Source organism: Macaca nemestrina, chromosome 2, assembly GCF_043159975.1.
Source record: "Macaca nemestrina isolate mMacNem1 chromosome 2, mMacNem.hap1, whole genome shotgun sequence".
Taxonomy (NCBI): Eukaryota; Metazoa; Chordata; class Mammalia; order Primates; family Cercopithecidae; genus Macaca; species Macaca nemestrina.
The window spans coordinates 52,170,504-52,191,396 of NC_092126.1; the positions used below are offsets into that span (position 1 = coordinate 52,170,504).

General features: G+C 39.3%; 1 protein-coding gene and 1 long non-coding RNA gene across 2 annotated transcripts in view; one reads left to right on the forward strand and one right to left on the reverse strand.

Moving 5' to 3' along the window:
• The window catches only part of LOC105463670 (WW domain containing transcription regulator 1), a 143,901-nt gene that overhangs the window by 70,263 nt on the left and 52,745 nt on the right, over positions 1-20,893 (reverse strand). The window lies entirely within an intron of this gene.
• LOC139361893 (uncharacterized) lies at positions 373-7,135 on the forward strand. Its single transcript, XR_011619798.1, has 3 exons — positions 373-498; positions 5,861-5,970; positions 6,998-7,135. It is a non-coding gene; the product is annotated as an uncharacterized lncRNA (long non-coding RNA).

The following is a 20,893-nucleotide window of genomic DNA, read 5'->3' on the forward strand; positions in this document are numbered from 1 at the left end:
CCTTGTAGATAGAGGTGCTAGGAGACTCTTTGGTTTTAATATTTGGTCTTTGACCTCGGCTCCTGACACAGAGTTTCTAATCCCTTGGAATTTCCTGGGTGATAGGAACATCTTTTGTTTTAATGAGGCGACTCTTGGTGGGCTCCTAGATAGCCTTAGGAAGGAGCTGGTTGCTAGAGGGAACCAACCACGTGGCCGTGGCCGGAGGTTAGAACTTTCAGTCCCATCCCCCATCCCAACCTTCAGGGAAGGGAAGAGGGGCTGAAGGATGAGTTGATCACCAGTGATGTAATCAATCATGCCTATGTAATAAAGCCTCCATAAAAATCCAAAAGGATAGGGTTCGGAGAGCTTCTGGATAGCTGAACACGTGGAGGCTCCTGGAGGGTGACATACCCAGAGAGGGCGTGGAAGCTCCAAGTACCTTATCCGATGTGTCTTTTCCACCTGGCTGTTCACGTGAATCCCTGTAATATTCTTTCTAATAAACGGGTAAAGGTAAGTGAAGTGTCTCCCTGAGTTATGTGAGTCATTCTAGCAAATGGATCAAATCCAAGGAGTGAGTTAGTCAGAAGCACAGGTCACGACCTGTAGCTTGCAATTGGCATCTAAAAGGGTGGGCTGGCGGGGGGCAGTCTTGTGAGACTGAGCCCTCAGCCTGTGAGATCTGATACTATCTCCAGGTAGATAGTGTCAGAATTCAACGAAATTACAGGACACCCAGTTGGTGTCTGCTAGGGAATCAGAAGTGCTGTGTTAGGTGGTGTGTGAGGGTAAAAAGAAATGTTTGATTTTTTTTCCGTTCAGACCTGGTGACACCAAGTTTTTTGATAAAATCTAAAGTAATAAAATTTCAGCAGTAATGATGAACCCAATGTCCTTCCACTGAAGGAGAAAACAGACCCCACCCAAAAGGTGGGAAGGCCGGCAGATGATTCCTTTATTTATGGAGCTGCTGATGGTCACACCATGGTGTAATACAAACATTTCTGTTAAAACACTAACTTGGGCAGAGTCACTTTTACACTGTGCCTTTTATTTAATTGACAGGAAGTTTTTCAAAACAGGAGAGAGCTGCCTTACTTTGGTTAATGTATTAATTCAACTGGCAGCCTCCAAATAAGTTTTCTTAGGAGTAGAGGAAATATGTGTCAATAACGTTTAAATGTCCTTCCAGTGCCTGGAATGAATGTTCTACTTGTACAGACATCGATTTTAAAGAAAAAATTGTAAATAATAAAATCTCCACCTCACTCTTTATAGAATGTATGATTTAATAAACAAAGAAAAAAATGCAGCTTCAGAAAAATAGCTTTTAAAATGCCCATAAAATGCACACAAAAGAACCTGAAAACTTACTGCGGGTTATTCTCGCATATTACTAGACTTAACCTGGTACTGTCTTTCTGGAGAGCAGTATATCAATATGTAACAAAAACCTGGGAAAAGCTTTGATGCAGTAAGTCCATTTCCACAAAGCTTTTATTTCCAGAAAACAATTAGATGGGAATGACAGAGATGGTTGTTGCTTTGGAATATCTGCTCTCCCTTTTTAGGTGCTAAGTATGGCCAAGAGACTAAGTTCTAGACAATGAACAGAAGTGCTGTGTGGGATTCTGGGAAGGGTTTTTAAATGGAAGCAATAGACATACTTTTCTGCTTCCCATCCTTCCATCTCTTCTCCAGCCTGGCTTATGAACATGATGGCTGGAGCTGCAGCAGCCAGCTGGAATTATGAGGAATGAAAGCCACTCGGTAGGAACAACTAAGCAGAAAGACAGGTGCAGCAGAGCCATCAAACCAGTTCTTGAGTTCCTTAATTCAGATTTCCTTAATGTTAGAGAAATAAATGATCTCATTTCACATCCCTGTAAATCACAAACATGACTCCAAACCAATACAAGTATGCAGAATGTATGCTCAAGGATGTCCACTGCAGTTTTGTTTCTATCTTTAGTGTATGATGATAGAATGGTTAAACAAATTATGGTACAGTCAGACAGTGGAAGACTGAACAGACATGATAAATTACGTAGATCTGTATTTGTTAAAATATATTGTGGGAGTGAACATAATCCCATTTTGGTAAATAGAACACATATGATTGAGGGGGAAGTAGGCTTTATTCATATCTTTACATGTCTTTTTTTTTTTTGTACAATAAGCATTATTTTTCTAATCAGAAAAAAATGAGAAAGCTATCCTCTCCCCAAAATGAACTCATTTCCTGCTTAAAAAATGATGTTGCATTCCACATTTGAACCTATACCTGCTCATTACAGCCTCTGAAAATAATTCCACAGCTATAGTTCAGGACTGAAAATCTTGTCTGTCCCTTAACTGTGAGTTGGAAAAGGCGCCACCATAATACTCCCATGAGTGCTTAGCCTAAAGGTGCTCTGAACTAGAGAGAGGCACAAAAGGGGAAAAACATGCAATAGAAGGAAGGGATAAAGAGGATCAAGGGAAATTCTATAATTAAGCAATATTTTATGGCTGCCTCTGGCAGCTGGTTGAGTGAGCGGGAGAATCTAAACGAGGTGTCAACAGACACAGGAGTTGCCCTCTCCTTGGGCAGATCCAGCAGGGCCTAGCATGTCCTGTACTTCACAGGACAATCTGGGGCATCTTATATCCAGCACCTGTCAGCCTGGGAGACTCCCAGCTGCAATACTGTTATTGCTACCATCTGCCTAATCCAAAAGGGAGTGGCATTTATTGTATCTAGAAAGAAAGATTAGGCTAAAATATCTTTGACTGTTCTTCTGAAAGAGAATGCATGCCTCATGTAACTGTTTGTTTTCTTCTTGTCCCTCCTGACTTTTTCTGTTTTTATCAAAGGAAGAAACCTACTCTTGCAGCTGTATTTTTCATTTTTAACCCCCACGTTAATCATATATTCACAACAAATAATGGTTTAAATTTAGTCTGACGACCAGCCACAAGGCTCCTTCTCATCCCACTATGAGGCACATCCTGTCTTCAGACTCTGTACGCAATTCTCATTGACTTGGAGAGGAACCCCATGCAATGAATTAAACAGGATATAGACCATCATAATTACCATAGGAAATGGTATTTTCTTTACAGGATACATTGAGATTTTTCCTTTCCATGAGACTTTTTTTTTTTTTTAATGGTGTTAAAATGAAAGGAGACTTTAAAGAAGCTTTCAACTTCTCGGTAGCCCCAACTGTGGACTAAATGCAGAAGGTCTGACACACAGCAGACATTAAAAATCTACTTATAGAATAAGTCACTGAATTAAAGGAATGAATGAATGAACATATTTAATGGGTTTACTTCGACAAATCATTTTGCTTCTAGGTATCACATGTAACAACTGAATCTTATTCACATCATACATGTTTTTATCTGTAAGTACTCATAAAACTAATCTAGGAAGATTTGTTCCTTACTTGCCCCAGAAAGGAACAAATTCTAGAGAATGCTGTAACATTCTATTAAACAAATTAAATCATTATCAATTCATTCCTGTTGATTCTGCAAACTGCTCGACTGAGCCTCTACCAGGTACTATACACCATGGGTCCTGAAAGTGCACCACATCTAGCATATAATAGACACTAAAAGATAAACGTATGTTGAAAGAATTGGTACTTATATTCATAATAATGACAATCACAGTAATAATGATAGTTATGATAATAATTATTCATATTAACTATTAGTCATAATATTCACGATAACCATGCTGTTAATGTCTGATAATAATAGTTGATATTTATATACCATTTTATGGCTTCAAAAATTATCTTAGCTTGATCATTACATAACAGGTTTACTAATCTCTGTTTTTAAGATATAAAAATGGGCCGGGTGCGGTGGCTCACACCTGTAATCCCAGCACTTTGGGAGGCTGAGGCAGGTGGGTCACCTGAGGTTAGGAGTTTGAGACCAGCCTGGCCAACACGGTGAAACCCCATCTCTACTAAAAATACAAAAATTCACCAGCTGTGGTGGCGGGTGCCTGTAATCCCAGCTACTTGAGAGGCTGAGGCAGGAGAATCGCTTGAACCCGAGAGGTGGAGGTTGCAGTGAGCCAAGATCACACCATTGCACTCCAGCCTGGGGCACAAGAGAGAGACTCCGTCTCAAAAAAAAAAAAAAAAGATATAGAAACAGAGTTGGGTGAAGTAAACCTACTAGTTTCCATATGGCACAGCAGAGTCAAATCTTGTTCTCATAGTAAGGTCTAGGGCTTTTTCCGTGATACAATACTGCCTTGTGAACTCAAAGAGGCTGACGTGTATAACTTGGGCCATTAGGAAGGAAGGAAAAGGGGACGTGGACCGTCAGCACTGCTGATAGCCTGACTTTGTCCTGGAACAACATCTCCTGCAGGCTTGGTCCTCCTCTTGTTTCAATAACACACCACCATCCCTTCTTGTCCCTCCTGAAACCCCTGAGTCATGCAGTATGTCAACTTGCCTGAAAAACTTAGCTTTTTTTTTTTTTTTTTTTTAACAGCCTGGTTTTAATTAGGCATATCCTGTCAAGAAAAGGGACTCTTGTGACAATAAAACAAATTAGGTCCATGTGATCCTGTAGTTGTTAGGGAGAAAGGACAGAAAGAAATACAAATACTACTTAAAAAAACATAAATACAAAGCAGAACCCCAACTCTCCACTAATGACCTAAAAGGAAGAGGTAAAAGGACTCTGAAGATAGATTTGGAGATGCAAGGCAGCAGCTGAATATACCATGAGCAATGCTGGAACTCTGAGCCAGAGCTGGGGATGTGATTCTAAACGCCCTGCCGCTTGGAAAGCCAAAACCTGTTCTTTCAGAAGCCAGTCTCTGACAGTAACTTTAGCCTAACTTGCCTTCTGTTTTTATTAATGCTTTTAATATTATATTGCCTTTAGTTTTTATTAATGTTTTTATTATTTTAATAACTAGGGAAAATATTCAAATAGGGCTAATGTTTTGTAAAATGTGTTCATTCTACAATAAGCTATGTAACCAGCCTTTATAATTGACTATAATTGTAATTACTTAACTAAAATTCAAGATGTACATTAACCTTTCCTAAATTTTTTCTAAACAAAAAAAAAAGAGTAGTAGAGATAAATTCCAATTTTTCTAAGAAATTACCTTTTCATGATAATATCTTATGTTTTTAACATTTACACAAAAAACATTTTTGCAATGTATTCTGAAATTAAAAATGGTTATATTAGAAGAAACATTTCGTTTTGAGTTAGGAACTGTAGTCATTTTAAATGACTTGAGAAAACAGTTCGTGTTTGCATGCTGAGACACATAATAAATATATTAATACAAAAGTGCAGAAAAATGTACAAATATTATCATATGTTGCTGAATGTGAGAAACATTGCGGAGTGAGGGGTGGGAAGGGTGGGGGAAAGGACTAGTGAATACAAAGTCATTGTGAATTCACCAGAGGGAAAGACACTTCTGATTCTGCCAATTGCATCTGGCATTTCAATCTGAAAAATCTATTTCTCGGGTAACAAATGCTTTCAGGCTCAACCAGACTGTGAGGAGACACAGCTATGGGGCATGGTAACCTCAATTATATTCTATAAGACATTAGTCCTAGAAGATAATCCCCCTCACCCCTGCACCCAAAAGGGTTCTGTTATCAAATAAGTATGGAAAACACTGAATGTTATATTCCTCTCCTAAAATTTATACAATACATATGCATATAAAAGATTCTAGGTTTAAATTAACTTAATCCCACATTTCTGTAGTTAATTTTATGTGTAACTTTTTTCACTTAATTATTAATATCTTATAGAATACATTTTAAGAAGTTGCAAAATATACTATTTATGGTATTTATTACAAGCATGACTTCTGATTCAACAGCATTGTCGGAACACACACTGTGCTTCTGACACTATAGCAGTATTTTTATACCCAACTGACCAGAACTGAAAAAACTACAGGCAGTTCCTGTCCGAAGTCACTGAGCAAAGGTAAGTACAATGGTACGAAGCCCTGATTCCAAAGCATCCCAACGACAAAGTTCATTCAAAGCAGACCTCATATAGATGAGAGAGATCAATCGGCATATATCAGAATATATATATGTAGGCATATATGTACGTGTATAAATATATATACATATGTAAAATGCACATGTACATTTCCATATAGCTTGAAACTAACTTGTGTTTTTAAAAAGTGACCTGAACTGTTTATACTCAGAAAGCTTTTAATCGTCCACCGTATTTCAAAATCAGGAGCCTGTATCTATTCTTAGTGTGCTTTCGAAATAAAGCTTCCCTTGGTTCGGGGTCACAGCTGCTGCAAAGCACTCTGGGTGGCTCCTCTCCATCCCTTTGAAACAGCTGGTGGGAACCTAGTACAAGGCCTTGAACCCAGCTGTTCAATCTTACTTTCTAACTTTAGCAAGTCACTTCTCCACTAATGTCACTAGGGCATGCCACATTGAAAAACACACCAGAGATGGTAGATTCCTATCCCCGCTAAAAAAAACTCCAGGCACACAGAGCCAAGTTACACTCATGTACCAATCACAGTATCACCCAGATACCGACTGCAGGATCCACGTGATCTGATTTAGGCAGGGCATACCAGTGATTTAAGAAGGCTTCCCTAGACATCACAAATAGGCATGCTGCCATCACTCCTGCCAGCTCAGCGCATTAGAAAGTTACTTGCTACCAGTGGCAGAGCCCCACAACCTAGAATCTAGAAGACCATGAAAACCAACCTCAGATTCAAAAGACTCGCACATACAGTGTGCTGTCTGGTGGCTTTCGTGTTCGCAATGTTAATGCACCGTACACTACTCATGAAGCCCTCATAATGTAATTACTTGTATTTAATTGATTGTACCTGCCCTCATCTTAGTTTTCTTTCTTTTTTTTTTTTAATTGCATGCTCATTGTAATTACTTGCCCCAAAGCCAGGAGATTTCAGAAATATTTGACTGTTTATTACCCTTTGAGAATTACTAATTAAAATAATTTCCTTCAGTGAAAAGGGTTGCTCTTTTCCTGATTCCACTTCGACACTGCTCACCACTGAAGAGAACTCTAAGAATGCCTTGCTAAGCTCCCCTGTAATTGACTGCCTCCTTTGTTAACATATGCGTGGACTTAAAAAACATTAAACGACTTATACAAATGGAAACAAAATGCTCTTTGAGTTCTATTGATAACTTAACCTTTAGTGTTTTGGATGAAATCCCAATTCTAGGGAAGCAGGGGGAGCCACTGAATGAAACCATTATGTAAAACATTGTTGTGGGAATTATTTTGTGTGAAAATATATACAGTATATCATATAAAATGTCTTTGTAGGTGGACTTTCAAAATACGTAATTAAAATATACATATTTTGTATGGCATCTCTACTTCGTGCTTCCTCTTTCAGGGAAGAGAAGAAATTTTCATAAGGCAAATGAACCCATGACACTGGATGTCAGGAGAGTGGGTACCCTTGGGGAATCTGGAAGGGGCGCTTTTTGGAGCTGGGAAAAATCCTGTTTCTTGGGTCCGAGACCTGCTTAGGTGGGTGTGTTCAATTTGTGAAAATTCATCAAGCCGTTTATTTATGGTTTGTACACTGTTCTACAAAAACTTTACTTCATTTCTTAAAGTAATCAAGAGAAATTGCCTCAATATTTTTCAAGTAATTTGTAGAAAAGACAACAGGATGGAGTATCCATATAGCAGAAGCCTAAGAATTACCCTGAGGCATTTACAAGGAATAGAAATTAAGACTGTGATCAGGGGGTCTCTCTGAACTTACTCTGGTTTAGGGGTTCCCCCTCCCCCTCAAAAAGACTGTAGTCGATTTTTCTATTTTGGTTTCTTTTTAAATGGTGTACAATATTTGGTTTGAGCAAGCCAATGTAAAAAATCACATCTGAGACCATTAGGAATATTTGAATATGTACTGCATATTAAATAATATTTTAAGAAATTATTGCTTCTATCCTGATAAGATACAACAAGAAATTCATCATTTATGCTGCATTTTTGTGAAAATTTTTAACTTAATTTAATCATAAAGAACCCATCATGTGTGACAGTAGTCTAAAGTTTTTGTCAAAACAGGTTAAGATGAAAAACAAACAAATGGTCACGGGGAGGGACGCTTTTTGAATCAGGAGAAACATAATTATTACTAAATGTAATACATGAATCTGATTGGATCCTGCACTGGGGAAAACAGACACACGCACAAACAGACACACACACAAACACACACACACACACAGCTACAAAAGACATTTTTGGAACAATTGGGGGAATCTGAATAAGGGCTAAATATTAGGTTATATTATTGTACTAAGTTTAATTTTCTGGGCATAATAATAGAATTTGTTATGGTATAAAAGAATGTCTTATTCTTAGGAAATGCATTCTAAAATACTTAGGGAAAATCTCATACTTTTTTTTTTTTTTTTTTGAGACAGAGTGTTACTCTGTCGCCAGGCTCGAGTACAGTGGCGCGATCTTGGCTCACTGCAACCTCCGCCTCCCAGGTTCAAGCGATTCTTCTGCCTCGGCCACCTGAGTAGCTGGGACTACAGGCACGCACTACCATGCCCAGCTAATTTTTGTATTTTCAGTAGAGACAGGGTTTCACCATGCTGCCCAGGACGGTCTCCGTCTCTTGACCTCGTGATCCGCTCACCTCGGCCTCCCAAAGTGCTGGGATTACACCAAGTCCAGCCTTGCCTATAACTTCTTTTGGAAAAAGGTTAACAATTGCTGAACCTAGATGAAGAGTAAACTCTCTTTCAACATTTTTTCAGATTTGAAAATGTTCAAAAACAAAAGAAAAAAATAAGTTATTGTTGATTTTGTCACACATGAAAATAGTAATTTTGTTATGTAGGAAAATGTCCTTTTTTAGAGGCATCTATTTAAGTATTTAGGAGTAAAATATCACATATTTTATTTGCTTGAAAATACTGCTATTAAATAACATATTAAACAAATATACCAAATGTTAACAATTCTTAAATCTAGGTAAGGGGTATATGGTGGGTCATTACACTATTACTCTCTTCTTGCATGTTTGACATTTTATTACATAAAATGTGACCAGATTTTTTAACAATAAAATCCTTCCTACGTCTTCTTGGTTCAAGTTTCCAAAATCAACTGCAGTAGAATTCCTCCCCAATTAACATTCATATTATGGTTCAAAGTTCTCCATAAACTGGGCCAGGCGCGGTGGCCCATGCCTGTAATGCCTGAACTTTGGGAGGCCGAGGTAGGTGGAACACCTGAAGTTAGGAGTTTGAGACCAGCCTGTCTAACATGGTAAAACCCCATCTCTACTAAAAATACGAAAGTTATCCGGGCATGGTGGCACACACCTGTAATCCCAGCTACTCAGGAGGCTGAGGCAGGAGAATCACTTGAACCCGGGAGGCGGAGGTTGCAGTGAGCAGAGATCACACCACTGTACTCCAGTCTGGACAACACAGCAAGATTCCATCTCTCAAAACAAAAAACAAAGTTCTCCATAAACTGGTATTGTCTTGGGAGACATTATTAGCTCCCAATGGACTCAAAATTCTTTGTACATTAAATCAAATACCATATTTCTCTCTATCTTCCAGTTACAACAAAAATTACAGTAAAGGACAGCAAGTGTTCTAAGAGAAGTAGTAAAGTCTGTTCTGAAACTGAAAGTTGTTCGGATGTTCTCCAAAGACAAGCCATCATATTCTTGCCCTGCTCTCTCAGACCTGGCACTGATAACACAACAGGCTTCAGGAATTCATTTTTCTCTGAATCATTCTCCACTAGGGAATTAGCCCTGGCATTTCTAACTCCCTTGCTGGGCACAAGCAAGCCCTGGCATGACAGCTTTCCCAGAGAAATCCCTCTGTAACCTTCTCCTCTGTCAGCGCACTGATTAAGTTAGAAAAGGTGAGCCCACTTCTCTGTGGCTCGCTGACCTCAGGACATGAGGAACTGTGGATCTGAATACACAAGGCAACAGACCTAGCGCAGTGGATCTTCTAGTGGATCTGCCACTGGCACACATTTTCTTGACTGTGAGGAGAGAGGCTGAAGAGCACTCAGAGCAGTACCTGATGCCATCATCTCAGAGTTTGAAGCCATGTTGCATAACAGACAATGATGTGGGCAGTGGCGAATCTTGTTTGAAGGTAAGATCTGCCACTTACTAGCTGTGTGACTTTGGGTAAGCTACTCAGCCTCTATTTCTCAGTTTCTTTATCTGTACAGTGGAGATACTGCACAGTGGTTAAGATGTCTGGAATCAGACTGTGTTCCAATCGTAGCTCCTACACTTTCTACTTACATGAACTTGGGCAAATTACATAATCCCTTGGTGCCTCCATTTTCTACCAATACCTATGACATACAGAGACCTTAGAACAAAACCTGGCAAATAGAAAACCATCAATAAATATTAGCTACCATGATGATTAGGACACAATGATCTACTCCATAAAGTTACCCCGAAATTAAAGTTACTAACTTAACATGGTGCCTAGAGCACATAATTGTCTAATAAATATTAGCTATTATGATTGGGCTTCACAATAACTGTTAGGTAAACAGTGCCAATATTAGCATTTTATTGATAAGGAAGCCAAGGATCAAAAAAACTCAGTGACTTTCCCTCTGTCGTATGCTGACAACACTGACTTTACTATCTGTACTCATGCTCTTCCTAAAATTCTCTATGCCTTAAGGATCCACTATATAGAAGAGAGAAAAACTAAAATAGGCCAGGAGCCTGTAATCCCAGCACTTTGGAATGCCAAGATGGGTGATAGCTTGAGCCTAGAGGTTTGAGACAAGCCTGGGCAACATGGTGAAACCCCATCTCTACAAAAAAAAAAAAAAAAAAGAAAAGAAAAAAAAAGAAAGAAAAATTATCTGGGCGTGGTGGTGCACACCTGAAGTCCCAGCGCCTCGAGAGGCTGGGGTGGAAGGATCACCTGAGCTCAAGGGAGGGTGAGGCTGCAGTGAGCTGTGTGACAGAGTGAGATCCTGTCTCAAAAAAATAAAATAAAATAAAATAAAGTAAAAAAGAAAAACTAAAATAGCATTCGAAGATAGACTCAGTAACATCAGCAAAGGCGTTCTGAAACTAAGTTTAAAATATAAACTAGTAAATGACGAGACTGGGAAAGATGCTTGGAAGAAAAACAAGGAGTCCAACCTTGGACATAAGTGCACTTTACTTTGTGCCACGGAAAGTGTACGCCGAATCGTTTTTTAGTTTGGTTTGCTTGAATCACATTTTAAATGCACAGAGAGAGAGGTCACCCTTTGAAAATTAATTCTGTTGCAAATCTTTTGGGAATGATTATTTTTTAAAAGAAATAAGCTCCACCATTTTATAAATGGGATTGTAGGTACAGATTTTCTGTATCTGTTTCACTCAAAACAAGCAGCATCTATACTCAAGTGAAGTGCATGCCTACAGGTGAGTGTTGTTGGTCAAGCTCAGGTGAACAGTGAAGGTCCCTGAATAGGTGACAGGGCCTAACACAGGTGTTGGTGTTTGACCTACAATGCACCAGAAAAGCCGTAAAGGCAACCCCCCCAACCCCCCAATAGATCCTTCACATTACCTGTCTCTTAGCAGCATGTCAAAACTCAGTGCAAAAGTCACAGAAGAATGCCAAAGTCAAGAATACAACTGAGAACATCATCTTGAAGCTATGAATTAGTACCTGCCACCATCCAGCTGTTGGTTGCCTATAGAATATCAATAAATTTATTTGTAACATTATCTCACTTAATACAATAATCCTGGAAAAATTATTATCCCTGTCTTATAAATGAGGAAACTGAGACTCAAAAGTTTGAAAGACTTGCCTGAAGCTGCATAGCTCATAAGTAAAAGAATAGGAATTTGGACCCAAGTCTGACTGGCACTCAAGCCAAGCACTCTTGACATTTTCTTTAATCTTCTTTCTACTTCTACTGGCTGACCTGGGCCAGCTTCTCCAGCTGTGACAGGATTTAGGAATGCTAATCTCCAGGCAGTGAGCTGGCCCAGGTCAGCCAGTAGGAGACCTGAGCCCGTGGTCACCATTGAGAATGGTCAGCTGCTAGCCACGCAGAAGACAACCTGTGCAACAAACAGAGCACACAAGGGTGGGGAACCTCGCAGCCTGCATTTATTTAGAAAGTGATGTCTTACTCTGCACAGAGCATGAGGAGGAATTCCTGGACTCAACCGGACTTAATTATTTAAAGTATTTATTTTCCTTTAATTTTCAATTCAAACGCTTAAGAATCTGAGTGTCCTCTTTTTTCTTTCATGGGACACTAGAAAGAAGTCTCCTACTGGCTGACCTGGGCCAGCTCACTACCTGGAGATTAGCATTCTTAAACCCTGTCACAGCTGGAGAGGCTGACTGCAGATTGAGAGAGAGAGCGCGACAGAGAAACAGAATGGGGGAGGCATTTCCCTTGTCACTGAAAGAATGTGATTCAGGGCCTGAATGTGATTCAAACTCTGAGCTACAAGCGCAAGAAGAACAGTTTGACAGCCATCATAGCATCTGAAATTGGGCTTCCATTCAAGAAAACTAACATCGGCTTTTAGCTACTGCCTTTGTACCATAAAGGTGAATTTCTTGAACCTGCATTTATATAGATTTATATTTCCCATATTTTTGTTCTCTTTCACCTCCCCATTGTCAGGCTTTCTTCCCAGACTTCTTCAAGAAGATAAAACTCAACTAAAAGAGGAAAACTGCTAGAAGAAGAACCACTCAGAAATTTTTTTTTTTTTTTTTTTGAGACAGTCTCACTCTGTCGCCCAGGCTAGAATGCAGTGGCGTGATCTTGGCTCACTGCAACCTCCGCCTCCCAGGTTCAAGCGATTTTCCTGTCTCAGCCTTCGGAGTAACTGGGACTACAGGTACTAAATATCTAGCCCACCACCACTCCCAGCTAATCTTTGTATTTTTAGTTGAGACGGGGTTTCACCATATTAGCCAGGCTGGTCTCGAACTCCTGACCTTGCAATCTGCCCAACTCGGCCTCCCAAATTGCTGGGATTACAGGCGTGAGCCACCGTGCCCAGCCAGAAATTTTTTTCTTAACAAAATAAATATAGATGGTATTATAAATCATTGTGACCTGCAATGGCAGGTCCAACCACTAAGGGTGAAAGGGGTGAGCCATCATGACAGTTTTGTCCATATTGTCTCTGTAATTTCATACATAAAAGAAGTTTGCTTACTTGTTTAGATATTTTTGTTGAACAAAAAAACTAAAATTTTGATAAATGTCTTGGCATTTTAGTGACACTTACGAATAGCAAAGCTTCCCAGCTTAGCATTTTTATATTTTACTTTGAGCCCTTAAGAGAAAAAACTTATGGGCCGGGCGCGGTGGCTCAAGCCTGTAATCCCAGCACTTTGGGAGGCCGAGACGGGCGGATCACGAGGTCAGGAGATCGAGACCATCCTGGCTAACACGGTGAAACCCCGTCTCTACTAAAAATACAAAAATATAGCCGGGTGCGGTGGCGGGCACCTGTAGTCCCAGCTACTCTGGAGGCTGAGGCAGGAGAATGGCGTAAACCCGGGAGGCGGAGCTTGCAGTGAGCTGAGATCAGGCCACTGCACTCCAGCCCGGGTGGCAGAGCAAGACTCCGTCTCAAAAAAAAAAAAAAAAAAAAAGAAAAAACTTATGGAAACAGACTTTTCTATAAGGACTAACAGTTTATTTCCAGATGCAGACCACAATATTCTCATTTTCCAGAGTCTTGCAAAAATGTTCAAAATGTAGATCAGCTTGCCCCATTTTCAACAAATTTTGCGTGACGGAGTACTGATAATTAAAATATCAGAATTCTTTAATGCTTAAACAAAATACATCCTGGATATTTCTAATACTAGTCTAGTTATTGTTTTCAATACCATAAATCTTACAGCATCTACTACCATATGCAAGTAACTCTTCCAAACAGAACTCCTGTGTTCCTCAGGCTGCTTGTTACGCAAAGCCCTCAGGTAGCCTACCTGATTTACAGCTATCTTCAGAGCTGGGCCACCACACTGAATAAATGGTTTTACTATTAACAGTACAGCAATATATAAACATTCATCAACTCATCAGAAGGGCTGTGCTTCTGAAAAGCTGTTATCAAATCCACCTTTTTAAATCAAAGCTTCTTTTTCTTCCACTTGTATTATGAACACAGCCTGTTCCTAGGAGACAAAAATGCCTACATCATTCCATGCACATTTAGGATGTTAAGAAATGGGGCGGCGGGGGGAAACTTAGAGACCATCTAATCTAACTTCCTTGTTAATTTCTGCTTTACTATGCCACATTCCTAAGTGACAGCAAGAAGCGTTAGGATCACATGCATCTCACGGACCACCTCCATCCACCCCATAAAGCAAAGAGATTGTGACTTGGGCATGAGCATTGTTCTTTCTGGGTGCTAGCCAGTGGACTTCCCCAGTCGTCCATTATTAAAGAGGCTTGTTCCTTCTTTGGAGGCCTCATTCTGGCAACGGTCAACAAATGGCAGCAACTGAGTTCACCAGCTGGGTGCCTCAGTGGTGGCAGCTGATGTTCAAATGAGATGACCTGAAGGTCTTGAACACAGGTCACAATCCCCTCTCTCAGTCCTCTTTCATTACTTCAGGAGTTATTTCATTACATAATTTACCTGCCTAAATAAAATCTCAGACCCCCTCAACCTGAGAAAAGTTCAGGATCTTTGTGCTAAGCAACTACTGTATGAAGAGGCTTCCTTCTGGTGAACATGTCAATGACCCTCTATGAAAAAGAAAACAGGGCAATTGTGATCGGTTTGCACAGGAGTATTTAACCACACCAGAACTGTATTCTGAAACTGGTGGATAAGCAACTTTCTGTATTTTACTACCCAAACAATAAAAGAGTCAAGTGTTTTTTTTACAAAGATTTGTTATATTGCCTTCCAGTACATCTGCTGTGTCCCTCCCTCCCTCCCTCCCTTCTTTCTTTTCTTTTTTTTTTTTTTTTTTTGGCAGAGTCTTGCTCTTCAGACTGTCGCCCAGGCTAAAGTGCAGTGGCACGATCTCTGCTCACTGCAACCTCAGCCTCCCGGTTTCAAGTGATTCTCCTGTCTCAGCTTCCCGAGTAGCTGGGATTATAGGCACCCACTACCACGTCCGGCCAATTTTGTATTTTCAGCAGAGATGGGGTTTCACCATGTTGGCCAGGCTGGTCTCAAACTCCTGACCTCGGGTGATCCACTCGCCTCGGTCTCCCAAACTGCTCAGATTACAGGCGTGAGCCATGGCGCCTGGCTGGTTTATGTCTTTTTTCTAATGCATGTTTTTTTTCATGGCTGTGACCATATGTGGAAAATGTTGTACTCCACTTTTTTTTTCATTTAACATCATAACAATATTCACATGCTGTTAAAAACTTTCATTTACATCATAATTTACTTAACCAGTTCCTTACTGTTAGATATTTATATTTTTCTTTTTTCATTACAAATAATGCTTCAATAAACATCCATAAGCATAAGCTTTTCTCAATGTTTTGAGTTGTTTCTCTAGGCTAGAGCCCTAGAATCAGTACTACTGGGTCAAAGAGCATGAATGTTTTATCATTTGCTTATTTTTTTAGAGTGAAAAAAATACAGCCTTATTACTTGTAAGTCATTATATATGGATTTTTAAATTATTATTTGTACATAAGAACAATTTTAATGATATTTGCATTATCAAATTATCTTTAATTGGCCAACCAATTTTTAATGACACACTGACATGTTTGGATTATGTCAGTCCATAAGGTAAGGATTCCAAAATGGCAATGACTAAAGTCTGCCACAGGGCCCTTGGTTAGAAAGTATCACTCTGCATAGTACTGACTTGTAGATTAATAGCTGGATATTGGAAGGAAGATTTGATTCATCAAGGTTAATGGGCTGGGGAAAACAATAGGTCCAGTTAGCAAATGGATTGTTCTTGGACCTTCTGCTAGTCTCAAAAGGATAAGCTTATGGTTCCCATGGCCCATGGCAGAAACACAGAACAAATAACCAGGTTAAACACTGAAGTTCAAAAGTTGGCCAGTAATGGTTGTCAAGGGCTCTGTGTCCAGGAAATCCCGCCAGACAGGCACTGTTTGCAAATGGCTGGGAAATATGGTCTGTTGCCATCAAAAACAGATGAAAAGCAGGATTTGGTTAAAAGAGTAAGTCTTTGCCCAAGCAAAACCTTTCCAAAATAAAGAAACAGTGTATAGCTGTTGCCAACTGACCTCGGCTGAAAAGAGGGGACTCCCAGTCCTGTACCAATGCTCATCAGTCTCACACTACTTAAATGGTGTTGAGTGGAAAGAAGACTTAATCAAGTGAAGAACCTGCCAGCTTTGACAGTGGTAATATCCCAAACTAAAATCCTCAAGAGTATCATTAAATCGAAAATATTTTAAACTGAAAAGTAAAATATACCAAGTGATAATATCTACTTCAGTGTTAAGAGAAACTACAATAATATAAACGAGGATCCATCAAGTCATGTGTTCAAAAACATCAAAATTCCAAGGATTTGAGATATCTTTAAATAGCAACAAGGTGTATAATAGGCCCTCCATCTTCACCTGTTTCACATCCTGGGATTCAACCAACATTGGCCTGAAAATATTCAAAATAAATAATGATAGTACAACAATTTGTAAAAATTAATACAAATAAAAAACAATAAAATAATACAGTATAACAACTATTTACATAGCATTTACATTTTACTGGATATTATAAGTAAATCTAGAGATGACTTAAAGTATAAGAGAGGGTGTGTATAGGCTTTATGCAAGTATGATGACATTTTCTATAAAGGACTTGAGTATCCTCAAATCTGTGTATCTTCCAGGGTCCTGGAACTAATCCTTTCCGGACACCAAGGAACAACTGTGTATCACACAGTGTATTCAAATGGAACAAGGGTTTATTAATAATAATCTCTTCAAGTAATGCCATTATTAAGAATCAGTAGCAGTAGCTTTAATTAAGATTCTACCTGTAACATAGTCCCCAGTGGGAATATAATTGAGTTGATAGATGTAAAGTGCCTGGTACATAGTAAACACTATGAAGTATTAGTTAAGCTAATAAAGTCACAGGGCAAAAGGGAAAAGAGGAGCCTGACAACTTCCTCACCCTAATTCTTCCCTGTCCCTCCAAGCACCTCAAGCTGGGACCTCAGTCCACTGTCCTTGACACTCACTCCACTCACCTGAAGGGGAAGAGCAAAATAAACTTGATAATAAGCATTAGTTGCACCTCATGGGCCTGGCACCTTCCTTTATTCATTAGTGGAAATAAGGCCCCTTCCTCAAGGCAATAGCCACCCTGGGGAACCCATTTGATACACTGAATGAAATTCAAATAAAGTCTTTCCATGAGTCAGAAAATTTCCTATTTAAAATACACATTATCAACTGCTTGACCAATAGAATATGGTAAATATGATGCTGTACCAGTTTCCAGGACCAACTCATGGCTCCTACTTTCTGTTTCATGGAATGCTGACTCTTGGAACCCAGCCACCATGCCATAAGGAAGCTCAAGCATTTTGTAGAGAGACCCACTTGGAAAGAAACTGTTGCCCGGCTGACAGTCAACACCGACTTGCTAGTCATGTGGGTGAGCCCCTTGAAAATTAATCCCCTATCCTCCAGTCGAGCCACTCCAAATGACACTGCATGGGACAGAGAGAAGCTGTCCCTGTCAAGCAAGCTCTGTTTAAATTTGTGACCAAAATTAATGACTATTTTAACCACCCTCCCAAGCACATTATCCTAGCAAAACATAGACCTATCCTCAGGTTCTAATTATTCAACATTTCCAAATACAAAAATGTATCAATTTTAAGAGGTAGATGGATATTTCATAATTTTTTATAGTTTTTTTTTTGAGACAGAGTCTCACTCTGTTGCCCAGGCTGGACTGCAATGTGCCATCTCAGCTCACTGCAACCTCTGCCTCCCAGGTTCAAGCAATAAAAAAAAGTGCTTCAGCCTCCTGAGTATCTGAGACCACAGGTGCGCCCTCCATACCTGGCTAATTTTTGTATTTTTAGTAGAGAGGGGGCTTCACTGTGTTGGCCAGGCTGGTCTGGAACTCCTGCCCTCAAGTGATCCACCTGCCTCGGCCTCCCAAAATGCTGGGATTATAGGCGTGAGCCACTACACCCCACCAAGTGGATGCATATTTCCAAAAAAGCACCCAAAAATGACCAGGCATGACCATTTCTCCTTTTCTTGAAACTACAAGGTCAATCTCCTTGGGAACTTCCTAATACTTCTCTAAAAACCAACCTAAAATCCCAAAACTAATACATCCTCCAGTTCTTTAACACATAAAGTCCTTGTAAACAAAACTATACTGACCCAGAATATGAAAAAAAAAAATTTTTTACTTTTTAAAATATTATATACTTCTATTCTTTGGCTACCTTTTAAGGATCCTCCAGTCTACTTGAGAAATAAGATGTGCAGGTTTAAAACACCCAACCAACAATGCTAAAGGCAGTATAGCAAGCAAGCAAGCCATGTAATCATATGGTACAGAGGGAGTGGCTGCCCCAAAACAGAAGGAATTCAACGTGAGCAAGATGTGAGAGATGGGTACATTATGCTTGAAGTTACATTTACCAACAGAGATTTTACTACACTAGTGGTTGTGGCAAGTCTTATTTCTATCAGATTTTAAACTCCTTTTGAACTTGGACTACATCTAATTTTCACATTTACCATTAACAACCACAAACCAGGTCCCACTAGAAAAACTACCAACATGCATTTGCAGATACTCAAATAATGCTGGGGGAAAATGAGGAAACAGTAAATTTTCCCCCACAGGAGAAAAACGTACCTAAGAGGAGGAAATGTCAAGAAAACCAAAGGCAAAGTTCAGGTAGAATTTTCCATCTGCAGAGTTATGATGTAAGAGGATATTTTAATATCCTTTATATACTTGAATGAACATTGACATGTATTTTTGCTAGCAACTATTTTGGAATGAGCTGAGGATTTGGATTAAAGAATAAGCAAAGCTGTGTGAACAAAGGCAACCCAAGATGGGAAGGCGTTATCGGCGGCAGCATTCTTTTCACTCTGGGCCCTAAGCAACCCTGAATTCCTAGCAGTCACAGGATCCTAAATACTTGGGGACACTCCGACTCAGTCTCACAGACTGAAAGGTAGACAGCACAAGATCTCAATAGGAGCTGAAACTCTGGTGTTGATTATTGCCCTGACACAACTTTTAGGTGGCCACCAAACCCCTCAAATAGCTATTTTCATCCTTGTTTACACTGACCACACTGATGCTCAATTGGTGAGAAAAGCGTTTGTTTTTTTTGTTTGGTTTTTTTTTTTTTTTTTTTTTTTTTTTTTTTTTTTTTTTTTGAGACGGAGTCTCGCTCTGTCGCCCAGGCTGGAGTGCAATGGTGCGATCTTGGCTCACTGCAACCTCTGCCTTCCAGTTTCAAGTGATTCTCCTGCCTCAGCCTCCCAAGTAGCTGGGATTACAGGTGCCCACCACCTCACCCAGCTAATTTTTGTATTTTTAGTAGAGACAGGTTTCACCATGTTGACTAGGCTGGTCTCGAACTCCTGACCTCAAGTGATCTGCCTGCCTTGGCCTCCCAAAGTGCTGAGATTATAGGTATGAGCCACCGTGCCAGGCCAGAAAAGCCTAATTTTAAAGCCAAAGATAAATAAATAACCAGGCTTCTTTCTACTCTAGGTTTCAACTGTAGAAATCTATTTGCAAACTTCAAAAACTGTTAACTTTGGGCAAGAATTTTTAAGATCTAAGAGGAGACTCTAAAGTTAATAATAAGTCTTGCTTTGAGAAACCAGGGTCTCCACCCACCCTGGGCTCATAAACTTCCCCCCTCACTACCACTCTCGGCTTCCCACCAAGTCCTCAAGAAATGATTTACTAAGTTCAATCAAGGAACCAGATTCTATGAAATAATAAAGGAAAATGGAGTTCATGACTGAAATCAAGCTGGGCAGAGACATAAAGGGTCTTTGTTAATAACTGTACAAGGGAATGCAAATGAAGACAGGCTTCACAAGGAATTTTGACATCTTAATGAAGATTTATGAAGAATTTGCAACATATTAACCTCAAATACAAGGGGAATTACATAGTCACATAAAAACACTGCTTTATGATTTCTTTAGCTTAAAAACAATTCAAAAGAGTTTCTTCATAATAATGCTAATAATTTAGCTATAAAGGTTTTTTTCCCCTCGTACTCCACTCTAATTACATTCTCCATCCCCTATTACATTTCTTTCTTTGGTTAACTCTGAAGTGGTACAGCTCATTGGCATGCCCTAAAGCTGTGAACTGCCCCACTGATAAAATCATGAGTGATTAAATTTCTCTATTCCACACAGAAAGTTTTGTGTTACACAGTTTTCTTTGTTCATGTGCTTAGTAATGCAGAAAATCAACTGACATTTTCTCCTAATAATGATAGGAATATAAGATAATGTCAATGAAAAAAAAATCCTCTACTGGTGCTACATAAGTGGCACACCAAAAAATAAAAAATAAAAAGCCTGTGAAGCTGTACAGATCTCAGTCAGGAGCACATTTGTCACATCTATGGTCAGTGATAGTATTTTGTAACGGTCATAGATTGTGTGTTGTATTTATGATACATTCATGAAATATATTCAAAAGACAGAAACTTTTTAAACTCCATAAACAGTAGTAGTAATACTATTAGTAGTATATGCAAAATATTTTCAAATTATATAATATGCAAAGCATTTTTGCTTTTTATTCTCCTAATATTTATTTCATGCTCCAACCCTGTAAGATAAGTATTATACCAACTTTATAGGCAAAGGAACTGAGAACTAGAAGTTA